Raw genomic sequence first — 15,828 nt, 5'->3', positions numbered from 1 at the left:
GTTGTACTCAGAGTTACAATGTTTACTTACACTGTCTGATGTTTAGTTCATTTTGAGTCTCAAATATTCATGTTACACTAGAACTCTTCTATGTCTGCTGCTGCTGCTAAGTCGCTTCAGTCGTGTCCGACTCACTGCGACCCCATAGGCGGCAGCCCACCAGGCTCCCCCATCCCTGGGATTCTCCAGGCAAGAACACTGGAGTGGGTTGCCATTTCCTTCTCCAATGCATGAAAGTGAAAAGTCAAAGTGAAGTCGCTCAGTCGTGTCCAACTCTTCACGACCCCACGGACTGCAGCCTACCAGGCTCCTCCATCCATGGGATTTTCCAGGCAAGAGTGCTGGAGTAGGGTGCCACTGCATTCTCTAACTCTTCTATGTCAGATATATTTATTATTATGCTTTCTGCTACATTTAGGTTGGCTCAGAGGAGTTCAGTGGGTGAAAGATCAGGTGAAACGTGGGCACTCTGGGGCCTGGGTGCCATCAAGCCGGGGACCATAGCTATCTGGGGTTGTCGGGGTGTCGCCCTCACTCTCTAAGGTGCCTCTGGTCCGTCCCAGCCCTGAAGCCCTGACTGTACTGCGGTCGTTCTGAGATGCTCCCTGATCCCGGGTGGCCCCAGGCTGGCATCTCACAGAAAGTGACGCTTCACTCAGAGGTGAGGTCAGACCAACCCTGCCTTCCCCGGAAGCTCCCTCAAGGTCACCAGCCCTGGAGGACTCTGGACACTTGCTGCAGGGCCTTTAATGCCGCGGAAGAAGCTGAGGACCATGACGCCATCCTGTGGCAGGACCAGATGGGGGGACAGGGACACAGTGAGAAACAGATGGAGAGGGGGAGAGAGAGGGGGAGAGGGGGAGAGAGAAGCGGAGAGACAGAGAGAGGGGGAGAGACAGAGAGAGGGGGAGAGAGACAGAGAGAGGGGGAGAAACAGAGAGGGGGTAGAGAGAGACAGAGAGAGAGAGAGACAGATGGAGATGGGGATAGAGGGGGGGAGAGAGACAGAGATGGGGGAGAGACAGAGAGATACAGATGGAGAGGGGGAGAGAAGCGGGGAGAGAGTCAGAGAGGGGGAGAGAGACAGAAAGAGGGGGAGAGACAGAGAGATACAGATGGAGAGGGGGAGAGAGGCAGGGAGAGAGACAGAGGGGGGTAGAGACAGAGATACAGATGGAGAGGGGGAGAGAAGCGGGGAGAGAGTCAGAGAGGGGGAGAGAGACAGAGAGAGGGGGAGAGACAGAGAGATACAGATGGAGAGGGGGAGAGAAGCGGGGAGAGAGTCAGAGAGGGGGAGAGAGACAGAGAGAGGGGGAGAGACAGAGAGAGGGGGAGAGAGAGAGAGGGGAAGAGAGACAGAGTGGGGAGAGACAGAGAGGGAGAGAGACAGAGAGGGGGAGAGAGACAGAGAGAGGGGGAGAGAGACAGAGAGAGGGGAAGAGAGACAGAGGGGGGAGAGACAGAGAGGGAGAGAGACAGAGAGGGGGCAGAGAGACAGAGAGAGGGGGAGAGAGACAGAGAGATGGGGGAGAGACAGAGAGAGGGGGATAGAGACAGAGAGACAGAGAGAGGGGGCAGAGAGACAGAGAGACGGGGGCGGCGGAGGTGGGGGGAGAGACAGAGAGAGGGGGAGAGAGACAGAGAGACGGGGATAGAGAGAAGGGGAGAGAGACAGAGAGTCAGTGAGGGAGATACAGTTAGAGATTGTGAGAGACAGACAGAGCTGGAGAGAGAGAGTCGAGAGGGAGAGAAAGATCCAGAGAGAGAGAGACAGAGACGGAGTCAGAGACAAACTGAGCTCCTGCGGGAACACGGGGTCCACAGAAGCTGGGACGGACCAGGCCCAGGGTAGTTCCTCAAGCAACATTGATTGAAGTGAATTTTACCAATTAAACAGAACTTTGTTTTTCTTAGAACATAGTTCCAGCTGTGTTCTGTCCGTCTCTACTCGAGTTGCTTTGTCAAACTCCTGCCCCGACTCTGATCGCTCCTGTCTTTTCCCGGCGGCTGACCCAGCTGGAGGAGCCGGCAGTGTGGACCGCAGACCTCGACCGCCCCGTCGGAACCCACGGTTAAAGGCAGACGCGCGGCCATGGTTCTCGGGTGCCGCTCCCAGCGCCCAGAGCCCGGGGCTTTGTTTCTAAGGTGGGGGGGTCTGACTGCTCGGCGTGTCACGGGGAGTCTCTGAGAGAGGGGAATCAGGTCAGGGCGGTGCTGGGAGCTGGGCCTCAACCCTGGAGGCGATGGATCTGGGGAGGGTGGTCCCCAGGACTCTCAGTCTTGGCGGTGGGGCCCCTGGGCGTTACCTTGGCTTTGGGGGGATTGTTCCCTGCGTCTGGACAACCATGAATTGACACTAGATTTCCAGCAGAATTACAGCTTTACATGCTGTCTGCATGTTCATGAGAACTCCATTGGGACATTAAGAAAAGATGAGTCAAGCAATTAATTACGCAACACAACTCAGAATTTCCTAAACTGATTTAAAATACTGATTTAAATTACTATGTCTAAAAGAACTCGTCAAATACTCCCCTAATTTAACGATGATTCCATCTATTATGGTTCTAGTTATCTATATGTGTCTATATCTATTTGTACAGAGGTCTTCCCTGGTGGCTCAGTGATAAAGAATCTGCCTGCAGTGTAAGAGATGCAGGTTTGATCCCTGGGTCAGGAAGATCCCCTGGAGAAGGAAATGGAAGCTCATTCCAGTATTCCTGCCTGGAGAATTCCCATGGACAGAGGAGCCTGGAGGGCTGCAGACCATGGGATCTCAAGACTTGGACACAACTTAGCAGCTAAACCACCATGACCATTTGTACAGAAAGACATGCACATCAATATATATGCATATAAATGTGTATAGATCCGTGTAAATATCAATATCTCTGCATGTATGAAGAGAAACTTTTTTGGCAAATTAGTATACTGAATTTCCCAATCACTTGTGTGGAGATCACAGACTTCCTGTAACAGAAACCTGCAGGAGACAGAGAAGGAGAAATATGGTTGATATCCCTTATATTTGGAATCTAAAAAGAAATGATACAAATGAACTTTCTTACAGAACAGAAAGATACGCACAGGCTTAGAACCAAACTTTTGGTTGTGGCAGTGGGAAGGAGGGATGGTTGGGGAGTTTGGGATGGACACGTACACACTGCTAGATTTAAGATGGATGACCAATAAGGACCTACTGTACAGAACAGGGAGCTCTGCTCAGTGTTATGTGCAGCCTGGAAGGGAGTGGGGTTTGGAGGGGAACGGATAGATGTATATATATGTATGGCTGAGTCCCTTCTCTGTTCACCTGAAACTTACAACACTGTTAATCCACTTATCTCAATACAAAATAAAAAGTTGAAACAAAAGCAGCAACACGACTGAAGTGACTTAGCAGCAGCAGCAGCAGAGGAGGCTGGTCCATACCCAGGCTGGCTCTGCCCCCTGCTGCTCCTTCCTGGAACCATCCGAGGGCACACTGCTGCTGGAGGGAGCTGGGAGGAGGCTCCGCGTTCACACTTCCCTGAGGGCTAGACCCGAGAGGTATTTCTTGGTGATTTATAGCAACACAATTTAGTGAGAACTGGGGAATGAGTGGGGATTTGAGGCTTTTGGTTTGCTTTTTAATAAGGAATATTGACTGTGGCTTGGCTTATATTTGATTCTTTCCCTCTTTAGTAAGAGAAGTTGTATAGGAACTGGCTGCAAGAGGCAAATGACACCATTGTTGGAAACATGGACTCCCACGCGGTCCTGCCTGGTCCCCCCCACCCCTGGAACTTGGAGAAGGCACACGATCCCTCCGGGCCTTGCTGTCCTGCCTGGAAACTGGAGACAAGAATGACTAACCTTGCGGGGTTTCTGTGAGGATTAAATGCATGTAACCAGCCTGGACATGAAGAATAAACCTTAAAAAAATTTTTTTTTTAGAAAAGTATAAATTTGTCAGTCTGTTGTCAGTCCAAGTCGTCACCTTGTGGTCAGGAGAGATGGTCTGGCAGGGGGGGATCCCACCAGTCCCGCCCCAGGGCTGTGGACCCACTCGGGTGTGGCTGTGTGAGTGCGCATGGGTGTGGGTGCAGCCGAGCCCCAGGGACAGGGGGGATGTGTGAGCTCCTTCCAGCCAGGTGGCCTGGGCAGAGTGACATACATGGCTCTTCCTCACAGAAAGCCATCCATCCGTGTGGTCTGGAAAATGCAGATAGATGAATCATGACATAATGATGACCAAGGTGAAGCTGGTAGAGGCTTTGGGCTCTGTCTGCAGATGCCACCCACCTGTCCTTTCCCCCCGGAATTCCTCCAGCATGAGCAGCAACCCCCAGGCTCCTCACGCGCAGAAGGGATGAAGTCCATCAGCAAGTGGTACCCTGTGAGGGGTGTGACACCTGCTCACAAAGGGAGGCGCTGATTGGTTGCTTAAAACAAAGATGAACCCACCTCCTTGTCCAGCTTCCTCCTGCCTGGGCATCACCCCTGGTCCACGTGGAGAGTGGTACGCGTGTTATCAGAACATGACTGTGACCAGTTTGCTAGGAATAGCTCGTGATTTTCTTCCTCTGGAAAAATAACAGGACTCTCCACAGAGGACCCAAGTCCAGATTGATTTACGCCTAAACTGTCTCAGCACAAGGGGATGAGGAAGAGAACCTCAAGGAAGGGCTTTAAGTGATTGCCATGATCCATGGAAGGTCGGGACCCCAGAACCGGGGAAGAGAACAGGGTGGGAAAGTGCCCAAGCTATGGAGACAGGTCCTGGCCAGTTACGGTCTGGCCACGTGGCCTTTGACCATTCCGTGGCCTCTTTGAGATACTTCATCAGTAAATTGGAGATAACAATATTTACTTCCAGCCAACAGAGCACCAGGAGGACACCATGGAGCCAGTAAACTGATGCTTGTAAGGATTACTTTTTTATATATTACATTTATATAATATATGTGTTACATCCAATAAAATTTATATACTATATATAATAAGATTTCACCAATGTAAAATCACATAAAGAAGGGTAATAAAGAAGTGAATTCAGCCATGGAACTATTAATAATAATCTCTTTCCAGTATTTTTACAAAGTATATTTTCAATGTTTTCTAGTATAAATGAAAATCGGGAACCCAGAACTTTAGAACCAAAAATCTACTTGATGAGCAAGCCATTCCTAGTCCTCAGGATCAGATGAGTTCCCTCTACTAAATCTTGAGCTTTCTTCCGTTGTGGTGCAGACATGACAGCAGCCGTCAGCCAGGGTGTCCTCAGACTGGCCTGTGTGTGTGAACGTAAGTGAGGCCAGCACAGGCAGCGGGGAAGCGGCCCCGGCTGTCAGGGGTCACCTCCCGGCAGCGCTGCAATGACCAGGGTCTGGGGGCTACCGTTTCCTTCCACTCCTGAGGCTCACTCTGCTTTGGGGGTGTGACAGTACTGTAGTTGGCAGAGCCTGTTCTCGTTTATTTTAATTTACATAGTCCACTTTATCGAGGTTTGGAGGAGTTGGCATTTATCAAAGCACCAATTCAAAACGGTTTTGTTTTTAAGCATTCATCTTGTGAGCGCTGCCAAGGTCACTAACAGGGAGCGGTTGTCTAAACAGAGCCACGGGTGGGGACAGTTCACGTCCCCAGTTCCCCTTCCATCAGCCTCTGAGCCATCCCGGGCTTGGGGCACTTCACAGACGTGAAAACCCTACAGAAGCACACCGCCGAGCCTCCCTTCATCCCCAGCAACTTTTTTGACTTGCAGGAAGCACTGGCCCCTCAGACAGAGCAGCAGTGGCCGCCGGGCTTCTAATGGGTGGACACATCCCGAGTTTGGGGTGCGCATCCCTCCACACTGGTCCACTCAGACCCAATTTACTCTTTCTCCTGCAGGGCTGGGGATGGCACTCAGAACAGGGTGGTGTGACTCAGATTATTCTCCTAATTGTAGGCTCTGCTGTGCATTCCTGCAAATCTATCATTTCAGAAAATGTACTATCTAGATCTCTCAAAGAGCCAGTGCCACGGAGCTCAGCTCAGAGGTGGAGGAGAGAGTAATCTTCTTGGTGCGGCATCTCCTTTTCCTATTTCTCTCTGTGCATTCACACTGAGGACTGCGTGGAACAGAGAATTTTCATATTTCATTAGGAGGATCAAAGTGGAATAAACCCAGGACAGAGGCTGGGAGGAGGTGATATTTTAACGTGTCTTATTCTCTAGTCTTCTGCCTGTTGACCATGCATGGAGAGTAGGTATTTTCATTTTGAAATAACTGCAGATTTTTGCTCCTTCATCTGCAAGATTTTTCCTTCCCTCTCCTCTCACTGATACTAAGTCATAGGACTGGTTTCTGAAGGAGCATAATATATAGTCTTGTAAGGCGGCTATCGGAGAAGGCAATGGCACCCCACTCCAGTACTCTTGCCTGGAAAATGCCATGGACGGAGGAGCCTGGTAGGCTGCAGTCCGTGGGGTCGTGAAGAGTCGGACACGACTGAGCGACTTCACTTCGACTTTTCACTTTCATGCATTGGAGAAGGAAATGGCAACCCACTCCAGTGTTCTTGCCTGGAGAATCCCAGGGATGGGGGAGCCTGGTGGGCTGCCGTCTATGGGGTCACACAGAGTCAGACACGACTGAAGCGACTTAGCAGCAGCAGCAGCAAAGCAGCTATAATGTCAGGTAAGAGAAGCCCCTCTAGGCTGGCAGAAGAAGTGAGCTGCCTCCTTCTGGCTGATCAGAGGCCGTGAGAGGTCACACGGTGGGTCAGAGCCAGCTCCCTGACTCTAGCGTGGCGTCTGGGGAGGCTGCCTGAAGCTTGGTCATCACTCTCAACCTGGTCACAAGGCCAAATGCCTCTCTCATTCTCTCTTCTTTTTCATACAGTTGCTATTTTTTAAAATTTTATTTTAAATTCAGCTTTATTAAGGAATGCTTGACATAAACCATGGCAGAGTCAGACACGACTGAGCGACTTCCCTTTAACTTTTCACTTTCATGCATTGGAGAAGGAAATGGCAACCCACTCCAGGGTTCTTTCCTGGAGAATCCCAAGGACAGGGGAGCCTGGTGGGCTTCCGTCTATGGGGTTGCACAGAGTGGGACACGACTGAAGTGACTTAGCAGCAGCAGCAGCAGGATAATTGAAACCTGTTAGGAGAGCAGACCACTCAATCCTAAAAGAAATCAACCTTGAATACTCATTAGAAAGACTGATGCTGAAGCTCCAGTTCTTTGGTCACCTGATGCAAAGAGCCAACTCACTGGAAAAGACCCTCATGCTGGGAAAGATTGAAGGCAGGAGGAGAAGGGGACGACAGAGGATGAGATGGTTGGATGGCATCACCGACTCAATTGACATGAATTTGAGCAAAGTCTGGGAGAAAATGGTGAAGGACAAGGAAGCCTAGTGTGCTGCCGTCCTTGGGGTAGCAATGAGTCAGACATGACTAAGCGACTGAACAACAACAAAGCCCACCCACAGATGCTTCTGAGAATTTGGAGCTCAGGTTAACAATCCTGTGAGTAGTAGGAAAGACAGGGATTGCTATTGTTCCCACTGAAGTTACGTAAATCCGTCCCCTGATGGTAGATGAGACACATTCTAGGTGTGCCCAAGTTCACATTCATGACTATTTCTGCATGAGATCTGACCTATGTTTGTGTTTTACTGTGAGGCAGTTGCGTTTATCGAGAAGGTTTTCTGTGCTGCTGATGTAAATCCTATTACACATCCATAAATATTGATGAGTGTCAACATGAATGTCCTCTGACACCCACAGAGCTTACATCAAAGCAAAAATGCATTGTTCCTGAAGCCTTTGGGCATTTAGATGTATCATCGTAAACTACAAGAATTACAAATTTTTATTATTAAATTGACATAAATATACAACATGTGATTCTTGACTGCATCTCCTGGCTGGCTTTGTCTTCATGTCTAAAAGGATATTCTGATGCTTGGCCACTGTATCTGGTACCCACAGCTGCAAACATCACATAATAGACATTAATGTTATGAGCATCCTTAGACACTCAGTAGCTTCATCAGCCATCACCCCATGGGGCTCAGAACTGGGCTGGACTCTGACATTTGCTCCAGCTCAAGCATCTGGGGGTCAGATTGAGGGTCCCCGGGGCCCCAGAGGCCAGCACAGCATCCTCTCTTCCAGATGAAGATGAAGGTCAGAGAGGAGAGTCCACGGCTCGTGCTTCTCCAGGCTTGGGGTCTTGTCTTTCCCAGAAATTTACCAGAGCAGATCACTGGTCAAGCTCAAAGCTAAGAAATGGGGAAGCACATTGCTTTTCTTCAGTGGGAGGAATTGCAAGGTTAGGGAGTGGGGACGCTGGCGGGCATGGAACATTGGAGCAGCAAACTCTTCAGCTGCAGTTACTCACCTACATGCATCCTGTCCACCAGGAGCAGAAAGCCAGTCCTTCCACGGAGAGCTGGTGTCCACACGGTGGTGGGCAGCACCCTGCTCTACACGGGGCCTGCTTCACCTGGGTCACTTGGCATTCGCTGACACCTGTCACCCTCTCTCTTGTTCATCCTCTTGTGTCTCTCCCTATATTTCTCTGAAATAGCTAAAAGCCAAAGTTATTCCTGGATTCATTTTGAGACACCTGTTGTGATCAAAACAAATTAACTGGTTCTCTCTGAGAAGCCTGAGAAAGTTCACCTGTGCATCATGATTTCATGACAACAGTAAGGGTCTGTCCTAACATGCATGGTTCAAAACTGAATCTGAGAGGCTTCATTTTAAAGGCAAGTTCATTGTTACATTCGTTGTTTCCAGCTTTTTAGTAAGCACAAATTTTTACTCATGGGCTCAATCATCGAATAATGATGAAAACCATTTAATGTCTGGATTTAACTAAGACCTAATGATAGAATCATATGTTACATGTTCTGGTTTTCATTGAGATTATGAACTAAAGAGCCTCTTGATGAAGGTAAAGAGGAACATGAAAAAGCTGGCTTAAAACTCAACCTTCAAAAGACTAAGATCATGGTATGTGGTCCCATGATGATGAAATGCCATCATTTCATGGCAAATAGATGGGGAAACAATGGAAACAGTGTCAGACTTTATTTTCTTGGGCTCCAAAATCACGGCAGATGGTGACTTTAGCCGTGAAATTAAAAGACTTTTCTCCTTGGAAAAAAAGCTATGACCAACCTAGACAGCATATTAAAAAGCAGAGACATTACTTTGCCAACAAAGGTCCATCTAGTTAAAGCTATGGTTTTTCCAGTAGTCATGTGTGGATGTGAGAGTTGGCCCATATAGAAGGCTAAGCACCGAAGAATTGATGCTTTTGAATTGTGGTGTTGGAGAAGGCTCTTGAGAGTCCCTTGGACTGCAAGGAGATCCAACCAGTCCATCCTAAATGAAATCAGTCCTTAATATTCATTGGAAGGACTGATGCTGAAGCTCCAATACTTTGGCCACCTAATGCGAAGAACTGATTCATTGGAAAAGGCCCTGATGCTGGGAAACATTGAAGGCAGGAGGAGAAGGGGATGACAGAGAACATACGGATGGATGGCATCACCGACTCCATGGACATGAGTCTGAGCAAGCTCTGGGAGCTGGTGATGGACATGGAGGCCTGGCATGCTGCGGTCCATGGGGTCACAAAGAGTCGGACACGACTGAGTGCCTGAACAACAACAAGAGGAAAAGCGTGTGAGGCCTAAGTCACCTGGAGCCTCCCAAAACTTCGCCCAGAGTGCTCCTGCCATGTAGACAACGCTGGGCTTGTGCTTGGCCCCGCCTGTCCTCCGCCTGCAGTCAGCCTCCGAGCCCGGCTCAGAGTGGCCTGGGCGGGTCTCTGGGTCCTTGACGGGTGAGGAGGTGAGTGCGCGGGAATCCTCGGTGAGTGTCTCCGGCGCTGTCAGTGCTGAGACCAAGCCACAGGCCATATGGCAGGGAGGGGTGCTCTTTCCGTCGCGTCTCCTCCGCGCGTTGCAGAAGGCCTTGCTCCACCTGCAGCCCGACCCCACGTTCCGTTTCCCCTGATCGCCATCACTGCTCAGGCCAGTGTCTTTAGCACCGCGCCTCCCATGTCTGTGTTCTTCTGTTTCTGTTCTTTCTCCATAAACACGCTGCTCTGAAAATCAGCCCAGTAAGATTTTGACTGGGCTTTCCAAGCCTAGCTCAGACCCAGGTTGCCGTTAACTGCCCCGGAGAATGGGAGCCGAGTTTCCCCTCACTGACCACTCCCACGGGGTCAGGAAGGTGGGGCTTAATTCCACGTGTGTCCGTCTCTCTGCGAGGCTTCGAGCCTGGAAGGGTAGGAAACCAGACGTGGTCCTTCGCTGTCAGGGCAGCCGCATACGTGGTGCGGTGCCGTCACGCCACGTCTACTCCTGTTCAGCGGCTTTTCAGCTTGCGTCAGCATCACTGTCCGCCTGTCCTCTCAGCTCCCAGGGAGCAGCTCCCCCGGCCGTCAACCCCAGGGCCTCCTGCCCTTCTGCCCTTACTGTGTCCTGTTCTTTCCGACCAGTCCCTGCTGAGGGGATGGAGGGCTTGGGACCCCTCTTCTCTCTTTTCTTGACCAGGTCCTTCAGTCACTTGATTTTAAGTATCACCTGTGCATTAATTGACTCTGAAATTCTCTATCCGGAAAGGTCGCCATTTCCGAGTTCTGGGCTAACATATGCAATGGCCCTAATGCTTGGACATCAAGTAAAGTCCTCGGTCTCAACGTGGCCAACACAACTATCAATGTCCTCAGCTCCCCTGTCCACACGTCCCCTTTCCTGTCCAGTGAGGGGCAGCGCTGTGCATGCTCTTGCTCCGACCATAAACAACTTCTGATCTCTGCTTATCTTACCTCCCATTCAGTCTGTAGGTAATTTCTTTTAGCTCTGACTTTACCATATATCCTGGTTTCCACTGATCTTTATCACCTTGACTGCAAATGAAGCCACCCCCAGCTTGCTCCTTACTCCTCTAGAGCAGCTTTGTGATGCTTCTCCCTGCCTCCCTGGAGTCCTTTTGGAGCCCCCTTCTTCAGCAGGGTGGCGGCAGAGAAGGCCATGTAGCACACGCAGGGATGGGGCCATATGGCACCAACTGTGAGCACTCCGCTTCACAGAAGTGACTCTTTCTATGCGATGCCTTGAGTGTGTCCTCTGCTTTCCCACGTCTGTCCCTGTTGCTTTTACAATCACTCTTCTCTCGCTTTACAAAAGAAAGCCACAGCTCCACCCTCCCCAAATCTCATCGCCAAACTTTATCCCACCATGAAAGCCCTCAAAAAACCAAACAAAGGAACAATTGTAAAAAGAATTTTTCCTGGGAGAGTTTCAAGAAAGCAAAGTCAAAACTAGCTGCAGTGAGAAATCCCAAGAAAACCTTATTTGGCCCATGTTATAAACTTACAGCAAGGTTTCTATTGTACCCACAAGTATACAGATTGATAGGTATGGCAAACTATCTGTCAATGTATCTATGGAGCCATCTATTCATCATAGAGCAAACTATTAACCAGAAGCAAGCATGCAGCAATGCATGTTCATCTGGGCTAAGAAAACAAAGGGAGGTTTCGTCTTGCGAAATCAACAAAGACCTTCCAAGTGAGAGAAAGAGAAGGCTGCTCATTCAGAACTCAAGTAACTATCCTGGTTATGAAAATAAGAAAAGATGCAGAGTGAGGCCCAATATCTCCCTCAGGCCAGGTAGCTGTAACTTATAAACTTGAGACCTGCACAAAAGTCCGCGTGTGCACTCTAAGTCAGCCGTGTCCGACTCTGCGACCCTATGGACTGAAACCTGCCAGGCTCTTCTGTCCGTGGGATTCTCCAGGCAACAATACTGGAGTGGGTTGCCATGCCCTCCTCCAGGGGGTCTTCCTGACCCAGGGATCGAACCTGAGTCTCCCGCATTGGCAGGTGGATTCTTTACTGTCTGAGTTACGAGGAAAGCCCCATGCTTGCCATCTTTTAAAACTCAAAGTAAGTAGCAGGGAAAGTGCCTGGACAAAGCTGGCTGCTAACAGGCAGGGAGCATTCCAGCCCCTACCCCCCACAAATTACTGCTAAATATCAGCTATAGACAGAAATCTATTTCAACTATGGCATAAAGATTGGAACAATCTAAACCTCACACCCATGAAAAGCATCTTGCAGGTGCTGAAAAGACAGAATTAAAAGTTGTCTCCCACATAAATCACAGTAGTTGTTCTTAAAGATTAAGTAAATGTGCTTTTTTAGTGACAAAGAGTGTAGCATGTGCATTAAATAAATAGTGAAGGAAAGGGTTTAGCACATTTCTCCTGAAAGTAAATGAAAAGTCATCCCCTTCATGTTTATTTGGGTGTTTTCATGACAAAGGAAGATGACCATACAGTATCGTGTTCTAAAGAAAATTGTAATGGCCTCTTGTTTAAGTAAGAATAATGTGCCCCACGAATATCAATCCATTTCACCGGACACAATAATTGGGCGTTTGGAGACACATTCTTTAAACTTTATCTCCTGTCCCTACTCCCCATCCATACAAAGTTTCAGAAGAAATACTTGAACAGAAAGTCAAGACTCCATTAAAACCCAAAGAAAAGAGAAAGAGTAACCCTATTTCAGCATTCCCTAAACTCTGAGACAATGCTATTACCTGGAAGACAACATGATAAACCCAATCTGCTTTTCAATTACCACCTTTAAATAGCTGCATTATAAATAACCTCCTCCAATCAGTGCCACGAGAAGTGACTTAAATGGTATTTATAACCACTTAGATTAGTCCATCTTTAAGAGAAGAGACAAGGAACAAGCATATAATGCTTTATTATAAACATTTTTATTTTTAAGTGTTTATTTGTATGTTATTTGAAGGGTTTCCTTTGCTGTTTTTTTTTCTAATATTCTTATTGTTTAAGATAATATAATGTAAAAGCATAAATAGCCTAGGAAAATCCATTAACTTTTAAAGACTTGATTTGTATAATGGATCCATATTTGCTGTGTCAGCTATCATAAATTTAATCATAAATATCATGATATTCTTCAATACTTTATTAATTAAAAAGTGCCCATTACTTTTGCCTGTGTAATTTGCATCACAATGGAAAAAAACGAGCAGAGCAGAGGCTGGTCAGCTGAATGATTAAAGTGACAAATGTTTTATTTGCTGAAATAAAATAAACATGAAGGAGAAGAACTTGTTTATAAAAGAAATCTTGTTGGATAAGATGGGTCATTTGGAGCACATCTTTTTCCTATAAACAGCACATGTCTGCCCTAGGGCATCACCTGCCCCCCTGACTTACAGGCTGTGAAGTCTTGGGGACACTTTGAGGATGTCCCATTAACTGCCCATCTATAGATTCATTTTATTACAGACACAGACAAGGCAGTGTCTGCATCTGTGTGGACTGAAGCCTTGGTGTGGACATACAGTCGGCACGCAAAGCACTCAGAACAACAGAAGGGAAGAAAGTGTAAGGACTAAGCCTCGGGGTCACCTGTGAGGGTGAGAGACGCGGCTCCATCACCACTGAGGCATCTTCTTTGTTTATAGACTTTGGGCTCTGGACAAGGAGCTGCTCTGCTCGGTCAGGGCCTCCTGCCCCTGACACAGAGCACAGAGCTGACCCCTTCCCACATGCCCAGAGCTGGTGGACAAGACCACGTCACTCAGCTCTGGACTAGGAAAGTCTGGCCCCGAAGCTGCTGGAACCTCCCCACACCTCTGTGCATTCTCTGTTTCTTGACCTACTGGAAGCAAAGGACCGCGGGAGGACTTGAGGTGACCCAGTGGAGGTGGGGTCACTAAGTGAAAGACCCTGGAGTGTCTGGGTGGAGGAGAATGGCCCCTCTTCCTCCTCTTCCCACCAATGGTGCTGGACGGATATGAACTAGAAATCAGAATTGCGTTGTGTTTAGCCATTAAGAACCAGGAAATTATTTTAACAGCACAGAGCCTGTCTGGCCTGACACGCATGCTATCTAATTGTTCTCCAGGTATTTTCATTATTATGCTGACGTCCTATCAACGGGCGTTGCAATGAATGATTGCCTGACACACACTCTCGCCAAGGCTGCATACTATTGAACTTTTACAGATGTGCCATCCTTGTCAAACCAGGGCTGTCGCTGAGGCGTACTGTGAATCTGGTTAGGGCTGATTTCCAGCATCCTTCCTTGTGCTTACTGCCCATTAGACAGTCCTCTGTGAATTGTCTGCTTGCATGTTCCAGGGGTGATGCTGGGATGCTGGTAAGCTGGAGATGGAGACACAGGTTCCCTGGACTCTGGTTCTGTTATGTCCCCTCCGCGGACCGGCCACTGAGGAGGCTAAGGCAGGTTTAAGGACCAGAGAAGCAGCCCTTTGAGCAGAAGGGAGGGGACCGCTAGAACATCTTCCAGTTGTCAGGATCCTGCTGAGGCCCCACTGGAGTGGCCGTGGCCAGTGGCAGCTTTGCCAGGCAGAGAATCACAGTGAAAAGAGAAGCCAGCCAGACACATGGATCCCATGGGTCCTGTGGTTCGGCCAAGGAAGGCAGGATGCTCAGGAACATCTGTCTTTGCTTCCCTCCCACCCTACCTGATGGGTGTTCCTGCCGGATGGCTCATCTCTCCTCACTGATCAGAATATAATTTAATCTGTGAAAATTATTGACACCGAACTGTCTAAAATCCTGAAATATATTCCTACAGGCTATGAACAGAAAGAAAGTGGAGACATCGCCCAGATTAATAATATGCTTTGCGCCTGTCATTGGAAAAATTATCATAGTCAGACTTTCAAGCACTGTCCAAGTGCTCCTGGAAACTCACATATAAAAGAAATGCTTCCATTAACTTTTGCTCCAAAACCAGCCAGTGTAACGCTCTTCATGGGTGTGTTCTTTACAAGGAATATTCGTTTTCAATTATCTTCTCTAACAAGTTGAGAGGCTTTTGCTGTGACTTAATGTGTGTATTTATTTTAGGTTATTCAGATGTGTTTAATATCCACCTAACAGCTTGGGGAGAATGTGCTCTATTCTGACAAATACCATGTCACACTGAAGGTCTGGTCCTCACCCCCTGAAGTGCAGGGGCAAGTTTTGAAGAGGAATCAGTCCACAGCATCTGTTGTCCATGGCGTCTCTCCCCTCCTGGATGGAGGCGAGGGTCCGGGCACTGCGGTTGTTCAGGACACAGGTCCCTAAACGGAAATTATCCAGATCCTGACATATGCTCTTGCCACCGCCCCACCCTCCTGGAGGAACCAGGAGCCAATGTGTTCTCTTTTTTCACCCCACTCCATCTAATCTACCAACAATTTCTAGGACCTTCACCCTCAGATGCCTCAAAGCCACCCAGGTGCCTCCATCTCCTGCTCCTTCCATCCTTGTTCAGACCCTGCTCCCCAGGTCCAAACCACAGTGACCCAGTGATCTCCGACCTTGTTCGTGCAGTCTCGCCTCCACTCAGCAACCAGAACTTTTTTTATAGAAAAACTCTCCCTTTGTCCACTGGGGCATTGCCAGAGATTTCAGCACTTTTCATCCCTCTTAGAACAAACTGCAAACAATTCCACATTTCAGAGTCCCCGCGATGTGGCCCCTCGTCCTAGCTGACGTCATTGTGGACCGCCTCCCGCTTCTCACGGACTCAGTGGCCCAGCTCCTGCTGTTCCGAAAGGACTCAGCTCCTGCCTGGTCCAGGCGGTGATGCTGGTCTCCCCAGGGCTCTGTGCCTCCTTCCTGCTTCAACATCAAGGCTTTCATGCCATCTTTTTTTTTTTGGTCAGAGGGAGGGTGCTAACCACACAATGTAAAATAACTTCCCACTGCCGGTCACACTGTTCACCTTCTCCACAGCACCTAAGGGCGCTCCCATGTTAACT

This window comes from Bos indicus, chromosome 24, assembly GCF_029378745.1.
Source record: "Bos indicus isolate NIAB-ARS_2022 breed Sahiwal x Tharparkar chromosome 24, NIAB-ARS_B.indTharparkar_mat_pri_1.0, whole genome shotgun sequence".
Lineage (NCBI taxonomy): Eukaryota > Metazoa > Chordata > Mammalia > Artiodactyla > Bovidae > Bos > Bos indicus.
This window is presented reverse-complemented; position numbering follows the sequence as displayed.